The sequence below is a fragment of the Heliconius melpomene genome, chromosome 12, assembly GCF_056956725.1.
Source record: "Heliconius melpomene rosina isolate 202511_hmr_F chromosome 12, ASM5695672v1, whole genome shotgun sequence".
NCBI lineage: Eukaryota > Metazoa > Arthropoda > Insecta > Lepidoptera > Nymphalidae > Heliconius > Heliconius melpomene.
The window spans coordinates 8,478,914-8,500,766 of NC_140400.1; the positions used below are offsets into that span (position 1 = coordinate 8,478,914).

Genomic DNA, 21,853 nt, shown 5'->3' on the forward strand with positions numbered 1-21,853 from the left:
TCTTCATTTTCTACGGTTTGTTTAACAATACGAAGAAAAAAATGCTTAAAATATAATTTTCTAATCTGGGAGTCGAATCTAAAACTATCGTGTCTTCGGTCAAATACTTCTTCATCACGATCATACGACTAGATATTATAATAGATTTACATTGATGAGCGAAAGTGTAGGTTAAGTGAAAGTATAGGGAACAATAAGAAAGGATTTGTCAAAAGTCCAATATGAATAGGAAAAATGGTTTTTAATTTTAGGCCTTAAATATCACGCAAACCAAGTTGCTGGCCGACAACTTGTGCCTTATATTTTCATAATTAAATATCTTGGCATCTTGTAGAAAAGGAAACCAATTTATTTTATTGTTATAGCTCGTTTTCTTTCTCTGTTTATTCTAAATAAGCTATGTATGACAATCTAAATTCGTTATTATAAGGATTGGTCTAAAAAATATTGAAATTACTTTTTAGCTTAAACTGCACTATTATTATATTATTCCTTTCTTCACTACTCATTTTATTGATCTGTTCTCTGTTCTCATTTTGACACCACGGTTCTCCACTTTTTGATAAATTCTGGAGGCTTTACGTGTTGGGTGGGGAGATGAAACACTACGTTTTGCCTTGTTACTAGAACAAGGATCAAGAATGAAAATATTACACATCAAAGACATCTGTCGCTTGTGCCCTTGCGTCACGACTGTCCTATTCTTAATTCAAATGCTAAATCCAATTTGAACACCATACATTAGGTTCCCAAGTTCCCTCTGCCTGTTCTCAGCGGGATACATCACGAAAAACAAAAACGCTTAAGATTATCAATTAAGGCATACACACACTGGCGTTACGCCAAACATCCCGCCTGCGGAAGTAGATAGGCGACAAAAGAAACAGTTAGTATACTCTAGTAACAGTTTATACAATAGCCTGGTGGATGTTTTGAGATAGTTCTACTCGTTTCAAGGATTAGGAGACATTTTTAGTGGAATTTACATTTAACTAAGGAAGAAAGATATTTAAGGCAGGGAGTTAGGAGAGTCAATATTTTATTTATATGTAAAGTCAGGTCACTCCGTTTTCCATTTTTCAATTCGAGGTATTGGAGACAATGTCTTAGAGTTCCACCATTCTTTATGTTACTAGATTAAATATAATGTGAATATAATCATTACATCTAATAAATATCGTAGTGATTTGCGATCCGTTCTCTTTGTCTCCCCCTAAGGATAAAGCGATCCTCAAAAAACTAGGCTTTGAATAGGAATCGAATTCACAACCATCATGCTTACAGCCAAACGGTGTCCCACTGCGCCACCTTGACTCCATTTTAATACTAAAAAATATATTCATTTCAAAAATGTTTTAAAAGAATCTTCTATCTTAAATTTGTGTTTTTAGCAGTCATGTACAGTATTTCCTTTGACGTCTTATCTTCCGCAAACGGTATGAGTACAAGGAGATTTTAAACAAAGAATATTATGCTTTCCAAACCTTGATCTGACGTTTGAAGTTCTACTTCTATATAATAAAAGAATTTTCGTAAACGTGATCTTGTTTAAAGGCATCTTTTATACTGAAAATTTTTTTGCTGTATTTAAGGTAAATAGGAGTAAATTAATTTAGATAATCCAATTTTAATTTGTACGTTTCTTGTTTGCTATTAACAATTATGATAAGCACATGATAATATAGGAGTTAAAGAACCTCTACAAACCCAAATCTACACCGAATTCCCTGACACTACTTCGAGCTCTTCACTCTATAATTTTATGGGCCCAGCACTAAGCAAAATGTTACGTAGTGTATTCTCATTTCTTCGAAATAAGTACATAAAAAGAACAAATAAAAGACGAAAATAGAAATTTAGATATTCATTGAAGGTTCACCACGTAGGGTGCTCATAGCTATGTTATTATATAGATATTGTATCAGTTAAAGTAAGAAGTCGGTTAAAAAGAATTAATTAATGTTATGATTCTTTTTCGCTAGTCATTGGTCTCACATATTACAAATTAGATTCTCATGTGAAAAATGAATACTGAATTATTTTTTCTTAAAAGCCATTTCCATATTCTATATAGTTTTGTTAGTCTTTCAGAGTTCCACGTCAGATGTAAAATTTGAACTTTTATATTTAACCGAAAAACTCATCAACCTGAAGTACTGTTTAGGTGCCATTTCCTTACTTCCTATAGCTTAGCAGCTTTTCATTTATGCAGTTTTAGAAAGCTTAATGCCGTTGTATTATATTCAAAGCTTTTTACGTCATCTACGAGTATGCCAACATCAATAATTTTGTAATATATTTTTCATAGATTAAAATAAAAGGTTTTGTATATTGACTTATAAGATATCCTATAGTAGTCGGTAGAAATAGCACATGGAGTTTTCTCAAACTGTCTTTAATAGGTGAACAGGCGGTGTAGATAATCATAGAAAAAGTAAAAATTATTTCTATTTGGACTATAAAATTAGCAAAATTCGTTTTTGGAACTTAAATCAATCATATATTTACTACAATCATGATTTTTCGTTATTTTTTGTTAATTTTAAAATCACAAACTTGAAATATACAGAAATAAGAGGATACACATATTAAATATAACTCTTTAATGAACCATTTGAGGAAAAACACTAAAAACTTTTTACTAATACCTCGTACACAGATTTTGGAAAAAGCTTCTTTCGTAAAATTTATCTAGTGGCTTTCTTTCCAGGTGACCTGAATACTCTTAAGAAGACAGTAAAAACAGACGGTAGTTGTGCGGGCCCACCTACAGGTTGGGCCCGCCACTGACATTACCTGAGGTAAGTTTTATAGATAATATAAATGGATAGATTTTTTTAGCTTCACTCTGAATCTCGCACTTAGTAGGGAAAGCAGAAGGAGCCTGAGAACCCAGTGTCAGCTGTATTCTGGAGTCATTGCGTGTTTACTGACGGAAATTCACGCAGTGGCTTTAATGCGCATTTCATCTCTTCGCTTGAGGATTGAATCCACAACCACTCGCGCTTAGTGTAGCACACTGTAACCTATATATAAGTAATATAGTATATAAAATAATTATACTTTAAATTTCACAATCTACAAAAGATTTTTCCATAACAGAAATATTTCTATAAAAAAACACACATTAGAATTGGGGAATAAAACTTTAAGCTTTTTACCTTAAAACACTTGTTCTATATAAATTCCGTCTAAACTACTCTAAATTGAGTGAAGAAATCTTGAACGGTCTCACTTACTAGTACATGGAAAGTTTCTATGGAATTAGGTACGCTTTTTCTTTTCTCTTTTCATATATTTTTGTTAGGTTCACATTGTATCCCGCACAATGCAGAGTAGGCAGAGGGAACCTGGGAACCTATCTCATTAAGACACTTCCGTTCCTCACTTTTCGCCGAGTTACGGAGGCATAGCGTGTTAAATAGTATAACTTAACGCCGCGCTTTGCCTTGTTACCAAAGAAGAAATGAAAATATTAAATACTAGTGGGCCCGGACGCGGCTACGCCCGCGAAAATATAAGCCTAAATCATTGAAATAAGTTAAAAAATAATAATAAGTGGAGATTTATTATTAGAAAAAATATCTGAGTAACCGAAATGAACAAACCAAAGAAGTAAAAGGAACTAAAGGAAATTCTTAATATTAGAAAAAAAAACCTAAAGTTTGCTGTGCGCGCGTACTAAACATTTTTCTATATTAAATAATTATTAATTTTTGCGAACAATATTAAATAAAATCTCAAATGATTAAAATTACGATATTTTAAGTGTATAACATCGGTATAGATAACCGAACTGAGATAAATTAATTATAAGCAGCAAATAATTACATAAAAAATAATAGTAATTCGAAAATCTATAAAAATTTACAAAATCATCAAAGTCATCTGCCCGTTCGCGTCGGTCATACTCATATTATGCCGCCCGAAGGCTAGGTCATTTGGAATCAGTCACATCTTAATTATTTATTAGAATGTTATACAGTAAATTATAATTTCCATCTAGATGAAATGCTAAAAGACTATTATATTTATTTTCATAAGGATGAATATCAAATTATAGAAATCATCTAATTTTTGTTAATGATTTGTATAAAGAGATTTGTATAAATCTATATCGGCGCGCACCATGTATGCATTAAGCAAACTCACTGTGGGTGACGTTTTCTTAAAACAGCAAACTTTGCAAGCTGTTGCTTAGCAACGCGTAGCGACGATTGTTATTAACATGGCGGAATAAATTCCTTGTCAAATTAATTATTTTAATATATTGGTATATAACGAAAACATTACAAATATGAGAAAAAAAAAGTATCATATGTTCATCCCGGGACCCTCAAGTATCTCTATATGAGTATTTTATCACAATTAAATTAGCGGTTTGGCCCTGATTGCGGAAAAGACAGACAGACAGACAGACAGACAGACAGAGTTACTTTCGAATTTATAATATAGGTATGGATTTAATTTCCTCGACTGAGAATCGAAGCTACAACCTGTTTTGTTTACAATTGCACGTTTACATTTTTATTATGAGTTTTTAAATTTAATAATATAAATGTTAAAGGAAAGATATAAATTTGAACCAAACTTTATATTTTATACAGCTTCGTCCGGAAGAGTCCGTATTTTAAATAAAAATCTGGCTCGCTCACAATGTGGATATGTACTGGATATATCCTAATACTGCCTTCCAGTCAATGTGGTCCCTTCTATGTTGTAATATTTAAATTATAAATCGAAAAATTAAATTTCATAATCATTTAGAAATAAATAGTATACTAGAAAAGAATTGTCACTATGTATAATTTTTTTGTAGCTTGTACGTCGGGATACGTAGAGTTAAATTGATTTTAAGATCCAGTTTTCGGAACCTAGTGTGGGCAGTGAACTCTACACTGCGTAGGTAGGTAGGCAGAGAGAACATAGTGTTAAAACACTCCGCTTCCCACTTTCCACGAAATTTTTCGAGGCATTGTGTGTTGAGTTGCGGATCTCAACGCCGAACTTTTTACAATACAAGTTTGGACAATACAATGGAATATAATACCGTACATCTGCCTTACTTTCTTTTGTAAACATAAAGCTATATTATTATAGCTCTTTAACGGTCAGAAGTACTTACTGAAAGGTTACTCGTTGTCCATAAGTGTTATGGATATCATTACCTACATTAGTTGAAGTGCTATGGAAAAGCTTGAAATTGTCGAAACAATAATACTAATATTATGTTTAGTTTCTTTTCAGCGTATCGAAAGGTCACTCACTCATCACGAAATCTCAGAAACTACAAGTGCTAGGAATCTCAAATTTTGCATAGGAGTTATTTATAGGACGTAGGTACTCGCTAAGACGGGAATTTGCAATATTCGACTTCTAAGGGCTTGTTTTTGGGGTCGAAAGTTTGTATGAAACTTCGTTACTACAAATGCTAGGAGTCTCACATTTTGCATAGACATCACTAGGACGTAGTCATGGAGACAGAAATTAATAATAACATAGTTCACGCGGATGAAACCGCGAGCGGGCCGCTAGTTCTATATATTTTTGGAAATTTGTTCTCTAAATTATAGAGAAAGTTAATAATGTGCTTGTATTTTTTCTTATTCTGTGTTTTTTGTGTTGATAATAAATTTATTACGTCCTACTTATACTATAATCTGAGAGCTAGTTTCTGAGAGTTATTTCAGCAGGATAGGCAGAGGGAAACTAGTGTTAAGGCACTCCGTTCCCGCACTTTCTGCCTAATTCTAGAGGCATTGCGTGTTGAGTTAAGTGCTTTTAATTTTATTATTGTTTATTTTGGCTAAATACCTGACATTACTTTCAACCCTTTTAATATTTAATTACGAAAATTGTCCTTCAAGATACCTTCTTTATAATGAATTATTTAAATATATCAATTTCCTAGAAGAAAATTCATTAAGTTCTTAATTCCACTAAAAAAATTGAAACCCTCTAAATTTCAAACAGCTGTTAAATATTTAGGCGAAAATGTACTAAAATAATACGTTTTAAGATAATTTTTACTTAAAAGTGGGATAACTTCATCGTCCCGTCACAGCCTGCTCGTCAAATTAATTAAAACGATGACAGGTTGTACCTCTGGGAAATACAAGGATAAGGGTTCATCGCGAAATTATCTTAAATTTGAGAAATACGAAAAAATGGAGTTTAGTTACGAAATTTTTCGGTTCTTTCGCTTGCAAAAATATTTTGTTAACTCCACGCTGTAACATATAGCAGGGTAGGCATAGAGAACCGCCTCTTTAAATTTTCTTTATTTTTCTTTTTTTAAAGAAAAATATTTTTTTAGAAACGTATTAAAATCTCGACGTACTGGGATTTTTAAGAATTCAGCAAAACGTAAAAATTAGTATAAATATATAAACAAATATTAAGAATATGAACCCATGACTCCTACATGTTTTTCTTGCACCAAATCACTATAAGGAACTAAAGGCAATTTTATATGGCTATTACATTTTAGTTATTTAGACTTGTGTACTAGACCCAATCGGTCGAGAACGTTCATTTATCTTTCTGTCACAAGAATTTTTCTTCCAATCCCAATGTTTATATTTAATTTCTTTTATCTTTTGTCTTTATATAAGACGAGACGAAGAAATTAAGTGGGAAACGGAATATCTTAACACTAGGTTCCCTCCGTCAATCTTACTACGTGTAAAAAATACTTGTTTCAACTCTTTTGCCCAATTTAACCAATAAAGGTTCCCGAGCGTTTTTCCTTAAGAGAAAACGTAAAGCTAAAAATATATTATAATATATTGATTCTTTTAAAATGTTCAGTGAAAATTAAAATGGAACAATGTTTTTTCATCTCTTATAAAATTTTATTTTTTACTTAACTGATTTTATAAAAATACAGAAACATAATTCAATAGGAGCGATTCTTTTTTATGTTAACTTTCTTTATTATATTTACATACCAAAGGCATTTGTCTTCTATGGTCTTATTGAGTTAAAATTTCATATCAAATATTTATGTATTTTATCTTTCTAAGGACGTGACTTGCTTTTATATAGAGATTTTTAAAAATATAAAAAAATGAATAAAAGATTCAAAAGAACAAATAAAAGAGAAAAAATAAAAAAAATAAATAAAAGATAAGAACTTAGCAGCTTGCCTTGAAATCAAAGCGGGAAAATGAAAATAGTTTCAGCGTGTGAGGTCGTAAGCATTGACATTGTGTTTTCTGCTCGAGGGGATGATTGATTGTATTATTTAAATTATTTCATTTTTTTTTCTACCATGGGTTTTTATAACTTAAAATTACGGCATTCTCTCTTCACTCTCCGCCTAATTTCAAGATATTGCATGTTACATTGTAAGTAAAATTCAACGCTGTTCTTACCAGATGAAGAATTGAAGATTTATAACATTCCCCATTACTAATTTTAGTAGGATTTTACTCACAAACATCGCGTATACAATTAGAAACTGTATTACTGAACCACGATGGTGTGATATTTCATTTTATTATTTTATGGTTTTCACAATTTATTATGCATTTAGACCTAGGTAATGTTTTGTCCACCTTTCATGCACCCAGATTAGAATCGAACTCACAACCACCTTAAACTCAGACACTGGTACTTATTTAATAATATTACTTCAGTACACCATAAAACACATTAGTTGTCAAACAATTCGTGTTTTGTTCGTGTAATGCATAATGAAAGGTCAAATAATATAGTTAAGTACGTAATATCTCCTAAGACTAAGTTAACGATGTATAAGGGTTGGGCTAAATTACACGTCGCGTGAGTGGAGTGTGCTTGAATTATTACGTGTATATGAAGTTTTGAGGGCTTTATGTCACGTTGGACGTGACTAAATGAATATTAATATAGGGTTTTTTTTCTATTAACAAGTTATAGGAGTTTCACAATTTATTCCGTAGGAGAATAGGCAGAGAGAACTTACCGTCAAGACATCTCGCGTTCCACTTTTCATGTGTGTGACGGAGCTTTTCGTCCGCTTTATCTTACCAAAGCAGAGAAATAAAATTACTCGTATATCATCCCCACGATTGATCATCGAACTCACAACCTTCTAAGATTAGAACTAAGTATTTAAGCAGTCTACAATAAAGTCATATTAAGATCATATATGTATGTTCTTGTAGATACCATTAAAACATTGTCGCTTCTACACCAATGTCATTAACATAGCAGTAAAATGTTTTGCAATTTCATCATAAAGCGATCTCGCTAACGACTAGCCGTAAAGTTATGAGTCGTATATTACTGAATATATTCCCTACTGCATATCTATTTAGGTTAACATATAAAAAATGCTAATATTATTATTGTTAATTACAGAAAATAATGAAGCTAGGTTGTGGGTTCGATCCCTACTCGAAAATGAAACATTTAATATATCCATTTTCTTCAATCTCATGTCGAAGCAAAGCGCGGCGTTAAGTTCCGTCACTTAACACGCAACCTCTACTGGGTTCCCTCTGCCATCCCTGTTGTGTGCGGAACATACAAGTTTAGAATACTTTTTATCTATGAAATAGCTATAATTTGTTTTCTTTTCGATTTTTTCCTTTATTTATATTATAAGTTTACACTTCGTGCCAAATTTCATAACTGTAGGTCCACGGGGAATACTATAAAGTTTATGCGACATATTTCGTACGAAATGCAGCAAAAACTATGTATAAATGCTCGTATCTTTTGATTGCGTTGCGAAGTTTGATTTTTATGTGCCCTAAGGGACCGTAGACAGAAGTTGCAGATGAAAAAAACAAGTTTGAAAATAAGAAAAAGAAAATATTTTAAATAGTCCGTGGTCACGGGTGAACAGTGGACGAACAAGCGAGTTCCCAAAGTTCAATTTTAAATGAGAAATTAACACTAAAATCAAAGATATTATTGAAAAAATCATAAAAAATCCACACAAAACCAGAAAAAAAAAATTGATAATATTTTCATCCACTTATTTTCTAAACGCAGCATTAATGAAATTATCACACAGTGAGGGCAACTCATAAAACTAATGGGCGAAACATGTTAGCTAAAACTACAATAATAGTATATTAATATGTGTTTTTCTTTCTTTTATTTAGTTCAACGCCGTTTCACGCATATCAGGATAGGCTGAGGGATGATAGTGTTAAGGCACTTCTTTAGAGTCAATCAATCTCCTATAAAACTAGATGTTACAGTGGCAGTGCCACAGTCTCTAACTGGTAATCTGGTCCCTGTAAGAAGACAAAGCGCGGTGTAAAATTCCATCACTTGACACAGAATGTCTTGAAAATGGGGACTGGAATGTCTTAAAACTGAATTAGAGTAAAAACACAGATATAACAAAAATAGTATTTTACCTATATCACATATAAAAATAACTTCACACTCAATAAGGAAAAGTCACGTACATATAAGAAAATAATATGAATATGAATACGTGAATCAAGTAAATCTATCGTTCGCCGTCTAGAAGTCGTTAAGCGAACATTAAGACGATTCGCGGAAACGTGTATAAAAGATGGTACGGTGAGGCGCAGTGGGGAAAATGCTATTCTATAAATTATAAGCAGACTCGCTCGATATAATTCCTTTTTGCTGGAATAAATATTATTTTCTTATATCTTGAGGGTTTTTTCTGAAGAAATTAGAAATTTGAGTGTATTTACTATTTAGTAAATAAAATCTCTACTTAGTATTATAAAGTAAAAGAATTTGATTTATAATTTACATATTAAATTAAAAGAACCAGAAAAAGACAAAGAAAGAACTCTAAGAAGTAAGCAAATCAAAATAACAGGATACGAAAATGGAGTTAATAGGACCTTTGGACCTAGTTTACAGGCATTACAAACTAGAAAAGATTTTTTAAACGAATGCACATATTTTTTTTATATTATGGCTAAGAACACTTCTAACTAAATTACTTTGTTTCGGGGCAACGATGCTACAGACAAAGATACAGATACACATATGCTAAACTTACAACAATTATATATACGTCCAGCGCTTATATACCGTCTCTTACCGTAGAATAGTTTTTGTTCGTAGCCAATATAATCCATATTATATTTAAAAGGGAATAGAATGTACAACTATGGGTTTTAGGTTCTATTCCCATTTAACTATTTTCATTTCCTTGATCTTGTAATCATACAAACCACGTGTTAAAGTCTGTCATTCAACACGCATTGACTAGAACATTGGACGGGATATAGGGAGTGGTTTGCGGGATACATCGTGAAACTAAAAAAAGAAAATTAAAAAAAAAACACAATTAACCAAATAAGCAGCCTAATAACATGGAAAATTTAACATCTTCATCTCAATGTAACGCAGGTATTTAGGTAATAAATACACGTGATAACAGTAAAAGAAAATTGTTATTACTTATTACTGCGGTGAATCTAAATGTGGCGAGCAATTTTGTATGGTAAAGCATTCTCTTTAGAAGGTAGGAAGGTAAGCTTTAAATTGAATTAGGGTTAACTCGATTTCACTTATTTTTATTTTCAGTGATGTTACAAGAAGCTGTTTGAAGGTAAGGATGTAATAGAGAAGATTTTCTTTAGGTGTATCGTCATTGTTTACATTGTTTGGATTTTCGTAATGGAGTAGTAACTATTAGATTATTTTTTTTATTTTTTCATATAGACAGAGAGATTCTATATTATTAGGTCTAGTTCTTTTAAATATTAAATAAATTGTTATTCGTGCTGAAATTATAACTCAAAAAATTATAATACAATTTAAAAATTAAAATAAATTTAAAATAAAATACTTAATATTATAGGATTTCAGTCCAAAGTCCAAATCTGGTTTTGTATACTGCTAACCTAATTTTGTACCTTCAAATAAAACACTAGTAAGCCAAGGCTACACCAAATATGCAGTGCGAATTCGTTAAATCTGTAAAGAGGCAAATTTATCACAGGATTGCCTTGTCAAATTGAGCTTCCGCGATTGATGGATTGTTTTTGGTTCATGCAAAGTTGCCAAGATTTAAATAACTCTCTTTAATATATTTTTTAGCTTCGCTGTATCTCGTACATAGCAGGATAAATAAAGGGAACCTGGGGATCTTGTCTTAGGATAGTCCTAGATATAATGGTGATATTAAATATTTCATTTCCTCGAGTGGGAAACGAACCCATGACCTGTCGCACTTATATTCGCCCTCTTGTGCTCTCTTCTCTTAATAATATTATAATAGCAAACAAAAATGAACATTTAATAATATCATCCTGAAATATTCAATTTTCAACATGTGAATGTAAAAGAGATGCTAGAGGAAACCTTAAACGAAGCGTTTCCGTACGTGTCACTGACTGACTTTGGATATTTGCTTTTTACCGTTCAATTTTTTAAAAGGAATTCGGTAACAATTTTATACTTGAATTTCTTATCAATTTTATTCATGGAAATATTTTTTTAACCTTACACTATATTCCACACATAGCAGGGTAGGTAGAGGGATCCTAGTGTAAATTCACTCCATTTCCCACTTTCAGTTGACTTTTCGGGCCATTACAATATTTTAGTGGCGAAACTCAATTACATTTACTTTGAAATTTCCATTTAGTGATACTTTCTTAGGCCATAGCCGAATCTGAAAGAACTTTATGTCTTAAAAAGTTCATATCTTAGATCCTACAGTAAGCTCACATTTGCATTTAAACTGTGAGCGCTCGAAATAGCTTTAGAAGCTTTTAATTGGATAGTAATGTTTATTTGAGACCATTATGTTGAAATTGTAGATAGGCCCTTAGATAGAGCCATATTTAAATGTTATAAGTTCCAAATTGTAATAATAGAATTGTAATAGTAAATCTTATAACTTATAATTACTAAAGAGTTTTCAGTTTTTTTTATGTAAAATCGAGTGGCGAGTGAAAAGCGAAGTACGGAGTGAAGCTAAAAAATTAAAATAAGTCTCGGGAAATCTTCTTGTAATGCTCTCCTACATTACCCAAGGCACCTACATGTCGAATTTCTGCATTATAAATATCAAAAAAATGTATAGAAACTTGTGTTGTCTTATATATCTTCTGACTTCTGAATTTTATTTAACAATAATTAATTAAAATTACTCTAGTAACAATTGAAAAACTGTTTAAATTGAAATATGGCAAGTACTTTTTTTTAGACAATTTTTAAAAAAAATGTCCTGTTTCTCTAATATTTCTGAAGACAAATCGATAGATTTCTAATATTCAGAGCAAGTAAAACAGTTACAATAATTTACGTTTACTCATATATAGAACATTGAAAGATAAACGCTATCTTATCACGAAGTCTTGAAGTAACGAGCCATTTGTTCTCTCCTAGAAAAGGGATTCGACTCCTAAGCCTATACAAGGAAAATCGTTTTTCTAAATGAAATTCTTAAGAGCCGTTTTATTTATACACTTTCTGTTATTGAATTGAACGAACGAAGTGAATTTTTGTATAAAAAATCTGTTAAAAAATATTTTTTCGTAAAACATTAGGTTTATTTGACAGTATAAAAAAACATGAATACGTGAAATATTATTTCATTAAAATGAACATGCATGAGGGTACCTATAGATCAGTCGAACGAAATGCAACCGGATGCAAATAAATAAAAAAAAATCTAAAAAAACCAAGGGTATATCGCCAGTATTACAACAAAATCACTTAATGTTTTTAATATATCCTATATCTTATAAAACAAAGTCGCTTTTTGTGTCTGTCTGAACTTTCTAACTCTTCTTCTTCTAAACCACCCAACGGATTTGGATGCGGTTTTCACCATTAGGTCGGGTATTTCTCAGGGAAGGTTTATATATAGTTTATTATTTGTAAATTTTTATGTAAATTAACATAAATACGATAAATGTGTACAAAGTTCTACCCGCTGAGACACTTTCGCGCATGCGCTGCTTTAATGGTAAGTACTACATGAAAAAAATGTACTGGAGTATTGTTCCTCTTAATAAGATCTACAAAAAATTCAGCGATGGCATATTCGTAACTTTTAAGAATAACGTGTAGTGATCATATTTCTGTCTAAAAATAGTAATTTCAATATATTTTTTATTGTGAGGGATATTTCTCCATAATGGTATTAATCCTTATCCTTTAAAATACTTTATTAAATTTCTACGTTAAACGAAGATAAAATTTGCTTATTAAACTATTTCGAAATTGCGAATAGTTTTAGAGAAAAACGCATTTAATTATTGACACATCACGCCGTTCACACATCAACTGTATCGAGTCAAGTTTCACTTATCCCTTACTCTCAGCATATAAATAAGTATATTAGTTACGTTGGTTTTCTGTTTTTCATTTTAATAAGTACTTTAGAAGTTGTTACAATATCAAAAAATCCTTGCTGCGAAACGCGCCTCGCGACGTTATGCTTATACAAGCGAGTCCGCCGCGCCCGCCTGCCTTACACGCATCGGTGGTTCAGTGGTAGAATGCTCGCCTGCCACGCGGGCAGCCCGGGTTCAATTCCCGGCCGATGCATTCTATTTAATTTTCGTCACAGGCAGCCACGTAGTGCTTGCTTTTCATCAGGGACAGAATACCCTCTTCAGCGTTAACCACAAGCTCGAAAAAAAAAACCCGCCTGCTTTTATAGCAACGAAGATTTAGATGCGATTGCACGTATTGGATAATTCGAGTTGAATGTATTATTTAATGTTATTTAACTATCTAAAAATAGTAATTTAAATATATTTTAATAAGTACTTGAAAAGATTAGTATCACAGATATAAAATTACGGTACCTACTAAAAATCCTTGCTGTGTAAAACAATTGGAAAATCCTTATTGAAACTACGAAAATGCGGGTTGCATTAGGGTTTAATTAATTTTCACATTATCTTAAGTGCTTTGCAAACATACATTATATGAATAATCCAGTAGTGAAAGCGGGCGAAGCCGCAATAGGGTCGCTAGTCTATTATAAAGAGAACGTCTTTAAATTATATATCTTTTTAAGGACCAAGAAAAATGATGAAGCGTTTTATCACCACGTTTTATCGCCTACCTATAAAGACTTTAAAACCTGGGCTTTGATTGCATTCCAGTGACATTTCGAATTTACGATACGGTGCCACTGAAATAGAATTGATTTGTGTTGACTAAAATGGAATGGAACTTCGTGGTCATTTTCGGGACATTGAATCGGGACGGGAATCGAACCCATAACCATTGTGCTTACCTTAAAATATTTTTTAAGGATAAGCACGCTTTAGATACAATCTTAAATATTGTTTGTTTTAAAAGGGCGGTAAAAACATTCCGAGTTTTCGCTTTCGAAATATTACCTAGGGGCCATCGATTTCACTGTTTCAATCGGTGTCGGTATATCAAAATTTTATATCAATAAAAATATCTTCAGTTTGTTATATTACTTTTTAAGATATAATTAATTTAGTGATATTTACTTAACAATATATACTACTAGTATCTGTAAAAAATTTGATTTCCGAATCTAGTTTGATTCCTATCATACATTTAATAGAGAAAATAGTGTACATATTAATTTAATATATATCATTAAAATACTTATACAGTCATCTTTAAAGAATATATAAAATTTCAGTAAGGCGTATCGTATCGCAGCTATAAAAGCAGGTCTGAACGTTTAAACCGCCAGTTTAAAGTAGAACACTGGGCAATAAATGGCAAAAGTTCTTTAAAACAAGGTCCTGAAGAAGAATTTTTATTAAATTTGCTTTAGTTTTGTTTAGACATGTTCGCTTTCCACAATTGTAATTTTGGTCTATTTGTTTCAAGGAATTCTTGTAAGGTAAGATGCTAAATTTTCAACTGCGAATGATACAATTAATTTCTTAACAAATCAAATTTAACAGAGACATTCGAATAGGCAGAGGCAGAGGGAACCTGGTGTCAAGAGAATCTATTCTCCAATTCCTGCCAAATTTTGGAGAGAATAGCGTGTTGATCAATGGTTCTCATCACCACGCTTTGTGTTCCAGGGCGGGGAAGTGAAGATAATTTAAATATAACAATTGCTTTGGATTGGGATTCGAGTTAACAATCACGTTTATCGTCAGATGGTGTCCCATTGGGTCACAACTGCCTCAAGTTAAATCATATAAAATCACAAAAAGATATCAATTTTTTGATAAAAACGTTAAATATATTTCAATGATATTCAACCAATGATATTTTAATTAAAATAGCCAATAAATTATAGAATTCTAATTTTGTTTTGCAAAGACGACACGTACGAGGGTATGTATGGCTAACCAAATATTTAGGGACACGAGCTGAGGTCTGAGTTCTCATTCCCTTAATCATTTAACATGCTCTAATAAATACTGTTGCTAGGCACTTTCCTTCATCCTTCCTCCTCAAGATATTGAAATTCCATACGAATGATATTAGTCAAATATTCTATACTAGATTTCACGTGCGGTTTCACTCTCATAGTCAAATGGAAATAACTACGAGTTCCGAATGCCTAAGATAACTCTAACTGAAGGGGCAGTAAGTTAATATGATTACCAAGCCTTCCTCAACAAACTGGCTAAGTAACTCTTTTAAATCGAACCAGCAGTTCCTAAGGTTAGCTTGTTCATCCAAATAAACACTTTGACTTTATCTAAGTTTACGATAAAGCTAAGTCGATACTAATTTTTATTTAGGAATAAAAATTAGTATAGACTTTTCCAGTTCTTATAATCGAAAAGCTTAAACCAATTTCCACAAACTAAATGATACGTGTGATGAATGTCCAACCTGTCAAAAATACATTATATTTAACAGCAAAGCGACAGAATTATTAACTAATTAACTATGACGTTGAAGCAGCATAGGCGAATAATGTTGTGGCCTGTGTATGCTTAAAAGAAACTACTATATATAGACTAATCCAATATATTCAATGAATATAAGGAAAAATTACATCAAAATATTTATATATAACAAAAAAATACGAACCACAAACAAAAAGAAAACAATAAAATCTGAAGAAATTTACCAATTTGCGTAATGAAATTTACAAGGCTTGTTTTTACTTTCTCCACATAATATATTAAACCTTTGACCATGTTTCCATTAGTCTATCCTTACCCGCAGAATTCGGTTAAATCAAATTAGATTACACCATCACATTCCTTTTATTTATTTTCTTACCTTTTTACTTTACGCATCGCAGGATGAAATTTGGCTGCTTTAACAAACATGCTCATGTGAAATTTAAAAGTTAAATTGGTTTTACTTGTTTTATTGAAAATTTTATTCTGCCTTCCAATTTATGGTAAATTAGGATAGTAGAGGACCTAATGTTAAGACACTCTGTTTTCCCCGTTTTTGTCTAGTGGCAAAATTCAATGCGAGAGCATTGACTTTGTAAAATTAGGAAATGAAAATCATTAATTTCATCGAATCAAATCCATAATAATTACGCTTACAGTTTTCTTTCCTTTCGTGTTATTATCAGAGCGGATAAATGAAATTAAATCATTATCCCGAACGAGAATCAAACACACTACCTTCATGTCTATAGACAGTTGCTGATGAAGACGAGAGTAATAAATATTTATTATATTTCAAGTTATTTTAATGTCAAAAAGAAGACATTAAGCGAAACAATAATAAAGACAGAAATATCATTATTATGAATACAAATGAGAATTATACTTGCAATCACCTTAAGAGGTCATTCACTGAAAATAACTTTTCATATTGCAATATTATTACTTCTTAAAACGTCAACGAACGTATGTACTCGTATTGCGCGTCCTTTGGAACTTATAATTTCTTAGACGTTATTTTCTCATAAGAAAATTTGTTTTTTTTATCTTGTAAAGAAAATAGTACGTTCACTTATTTTTTCACACTGTATCTCATATAGAATTATCTTACAGAGCATTTTTTAGGCTCGAGGCTTAGAGGCCCAAAGAGCATTTTTTAGAAAATGTTCAAATATGTACGTTGCGGAACTTGAACCCGCACCTCTTGAAAACTTTAAAAAAATATTTAAAATGCTTTTCCATGTTAATATTTTTCTTTATTAACATGGAAAAGCATTTTAAATATTTTAAATCTATAGAATAAATTTTGATTTTCAGCGTGACGTTTGTATTAATATTTCAATAGTTTCATTTCATTGCGTTTAAAGGAATATCGTTCAAAAGTTTGCGGTTCTTGCGGTCTCTCTTAACAATTCAGCCAAGCTCGTTAAAATTTTGCATTAAATTCACGTTTTGGTTAAAATAATGATAATATCTTTTAGACTTTTGAATAAAAAATTAAATTTAATGTGAATATTTTAAACAATTTTGATGAAACGTTAATTATTTACTACTTTTAATTAATTATTTATTTATTATTTTTTGTATATTAAATGGGTTTTAAATACTTTTTTTTATTACTCGACAGCGATGAAGCTCAAAAAGAGGGTTATGGCTTAACGCGTATCACAATTTCTTGCGCATTGCAGGGCAAGTAGAGGGAATCTGGAGTTACTCGTAAGACACTACATTTACTACTTTCCGCTATTTCGAATTTTCATGGCCTTACGTGTTAAGTGATGAAACTAAACGCTGCACTTTATCGATAATAGCGGAAATAAAATTAATTTTAATACATTAATTATCTAGAGTGGAGGTCAAGTCGTATTTACACTCAGAAGATGTCTTTTTTCTGCTCCATCCTACACGGCAGGGGAGACAGAGGAAAACTAGTAACCTCGTGTTAAGACACTCCGCTCACCATGGATATAATTATGTTCTCCACTAATTTCTCTTGTATACTGAAATCTCAAATATTTTGAAGAAAAAAAAAATTGTGATTATATTTTCATTGAATCTCAAGCTCAAGCGGAAGCTCCACGATATTTGTAAAGTAATTAAGTTGAGGAAAATGATATTGCGACATGTAATTAATTATAGCCCAGAATTTTGTAACTCAGATATTTAAGCTGTGGATATTTTGCAAATTTATTTGACAGCTTCTTAGTAGCTTTACGGAGGAGTTGCTCGCAAATTTACGTTTTATAATTTTGGAATATCTTATAAGCTATGTTTTTCAATATAATGAAGGCTGCCGTGACGGCCGTACAGCAGAGTGTACAGCATCTAACTATACAGCACGACGGTTGTGCGTTAGGTTCCCACTCGGGAGAAATTATTATATTTATTTGGTATGTATGTAACAAGGCAAAGCGCCGTGCGTGATACACTATAAAACTAAATAAGCTAGAAACATTTTATAGCATTACGCTGTATCTCGCACACATCAGGGTGGCAGAAGGAACCTAGTGTTAAAACACTCCGATGCAGAACATCCATATAGAAATTTATCCATATAGAGAGATTTTTACAAATAACTGCTATCCAAATACTGCTGCTAAGAAAGATTATTTGGCAAGAGGAAATACTATTTGTTAAATACTAGCAACCTAAACGTGGCTTCTCTTCTCATCATTGTTATATAATAGCCAAATTCTACAAAATATTTAAAATGTAAATTGTAACCTTTGTATTATTCTGATGTATAAGTAATATTTATGTAAAGTTTAATCTAAATCTGTTCAGTAGTTTTTGTATGAAATTGGAACAAAGATTCATCCTCAAAAACTTTTACATTTAATATTAGAATCCGTTCGTATGACTTAAAATCTGTCACGAGTCATATTTAAAGTTTTTTATTTGATCACGGAAGCGAAGTAAATAAAAATTAGAATAAAAATTTTATACCCCAAATTATACAAATATTTGTTTAGCGTGACAACCCGCAAAAATATAAAATCTATAAAGTAATATTTATGAATTAAATTAATAGATACTAAGCTTACTTAATAGTTTTCAGTAAAAAACCAAATTTACGATTCGAATTCAAACTAAATTTATAGAAGCATATTAAAGTGGAAAATTGAAATTGTAATAAAATGTTACATATGAAGATACTAAATTTAATATGTGGAGGATTCATATCCTAACGCTTCCTTTGGCGGAGGGAATCTCGTGTTTAATGACACTTCACGCTACGGTCGGTTAAGTTGGATATGGGAGGCAGATAGGTTAAATGAATGTTTGTATGAAAGAAATAATATTATTTTGTAGATGTGTGTTATAATATTTTTTGCCATCGCGTTATATCCCGCATACAGCAGGGTAGGCAGAGGGAACCTAGAGTTAAGACACTATATTTTCCCTTTTTGCGCCGAATTTTGGAAGAATTGCATGTTGAGTGGCTGAACTCAATGTCACAAGAAAAGCTATTAGCTATTAGAAATAATAAATAGTAAGAATTTATTCTAGAAGAAAGCAGAGAAACCCTTCACTAGCTTTCCTCGAACTCTATATTCCAAAAAGTAACAAAAAAAAACCATTTAAAACCAAAAATTAACTTTAAAAAAGAATAATTATACTCGACAAAACGAAAACAAAAGCCATACCATTACATAATAATTATGGTAATATTTTAAGCGTTTAAACACATCGGATAAAATCTTAAGCAAACAATATAATTCAGCCAAAATTTCCAGAGTAAATGACGCGTGTAACTGGCTTTAAGCGTGATCCTCTGTACAATAATGCTATACATATACGAGTAAGTATGGATGGCGTATACTTTGTGACTTTTTTCGGCTGTAAGCGTTGGTAGAGTGAAAAGAGAGAATTAAAACACTCCGTTCTATTTATTTTCTTTAAAATATTATAATTTTTAATTTACAATTGATTGTATTTCGTTGTTTTGTAGCATTCGTCGATTCGATTTCGTAGCAGCATTGTCTTTTTGTTTTATTTTTAATCTATCATTTGTAGTAGGTATATGTAGTTGTATGTATCTATACAATAAAAAGGTTTTAGATAATAATTATGTGAATTTGAAAAGAAATTTTCTTTCATAAAAAAATAGACAGTTTTGTCGCAAGCTTACACTTTCTTATTTTGCGTAGCCTTTCGTTTTGTGTGAGGCCGCGTAATTATTTTAACTTATTATTGCTACAGCTTTTGGCTTCTTGCTTCATTGTTTTGTAAAAAAAAGCTCTGAATAGTTAAAAAAAAAATGTTTTATAATTAAAATAAACCAGTTAGATGTAAGGCTTGCGCGGCGTTAAGTTTCAAAGCTTACTTACTTAACTTAACTTATCCTTAAACGTGATGTTATATAGCATATAGCTTATATAGATGAATAATATATTTTTCCCCTTTTTATTTTTTACCTAAATACAATTTACAAAATCGGAATCGTACCAGTTACTAATTTCCTCCGAACTGCAGTAAGACCTTACTGCGCATCGATGGCGTCTTGAAGTCATTGAATTTTAAATTATTGTTTTATATCATCATAAAGTGCATAGTTTACGATTTTGTATAAACTTATACAGTTAATGTTTTATGTTCTCTACAAATGTATGGCAACAGAAATGCAGTAGTTTATTCCTTTTAAATTACTTAGAGCTTCTAGGATATACTATATAGGTACATTATAAGTTTATATTTTATAACTATTTAAAAGTTTTATTTTAGTTTATATATGAACTCGAGGCCATCATTACGTCGTGGAGTAGCGTCTGACAGCAAACACGTTGATTGTGAGTTCTTTCTCTGCTTATGGGTGAAATTAATGAACGAATGAGTTATATTAATTTCCCAGTTTTAGTTACTTAATACGCAATGTTACAAAATTCAACAGAAAAGCTTTTTTTTTTCACTTGCGAGTACAATATATATGAAAATAAGAGCTTGGAAAGACAGTTCTTATTTTCATATCAGTTGGCTGTCGTCGTTATACGTAAAAATAAATAAAAATATCACTGTATCATAATATGGAAATTACTTAAATTTTTGATTAATAAAATCACAGTATAAAATAGTTTTCTTGTAGAACAATTTTATATTTTATATCGAAATATATGTAATTTAACAATCGTAAAATGCAAATAACTGCCAGAAGTTACTAGGTATTTATAATAGTTTTTCTTTAGCTAGTACAAAATACTTCTAAAATATAAAATAAATGCAATTTCTTCAGTTCTTCGTGGCGTCATATATTGTTTTGTGAAATTGATTATTTTCATTCTCTTGCTCTGGTAATGAAACAAGTGCCTCGGTGAGTTCGCTCACTGAATCCGACTGAAAAGGTAGGAGTTAGGGTACCAGATTCTGTCTGTCAGAGTGTCTCAGAACTAGATTGCCATGTGAAACACTTATATAATGTATGGAAAGAATAGATTTTCGAACTCTCCAAACACTAATAAAAGAGAAATAAAACAAAATTTCTATTCAAATACATATTTTATATTTTTATATTTACATATTTATTTATACACAGTCAGTTTTCGTTTGCAACTTGATTTAAAATCTCGTTATAAACTAAATATGCAAGAAAATTACTTTCTAGTTTTGTATGATTTATCCTACAGTTAGAGTTGTTTAAGTTTCAAAGCTACATCGTTCAAGTACTTCAACTTTTATGTCTCGTTAAAGACAGCTCTTGATATTTTAGTTAGTTAAGCTATTTGTGAGTAAGAATAATATTTACGTATTTTCCACCAGTTTAACACAAAATTTTGTGCTTTTCAAGGCATAAATGTAAAGAAGTGTTAATAACGCTGTCTAACGTTAGGCAGAGGGAACCTGGGAACCTAATATTCAGACACTATACACTTTCGCTCCCCACATCAGATAGAATTTTCTTAAATAGTTTTTTTATTATTTTAAATAATATTTTTTTAGAGTTCCGTACCGTAAAAGAATACAGGAAAGCCTTGAATCACTTTGTTGCCGTGACAAGTGACATTTTATAAATCATATGTTTTCCTTGACATACAATCATGAAATTGGTACGGAACTCTTGGTGGGCGAGTCCAACTCCCACTTGACAAATTGTTTTTAAT

General features: G+C 31.3%; 1 protein-coding gene across 1 annotated transcript in view; it reads left to right on the forward strand.

Annotated features, from left to right (window-relative positions):
* tn (tripartite motif containing protein thin) overlaps positions 1-21,853 on the forward strand; it is a 70,231-nt gene that overhangs the window by 17,350 nt on the left and 31,028 nt on the right. Inside the window, exon 3 of the mRNA XM_085194104.1 lies at positions 2,711-2,801. The gene's annotated coding sequence lies outside the window, so the exon portion shown is untranslated. The remainder of the gene's footprint in view (positions 1-2,710; positions 2,802-21,853) is intronic.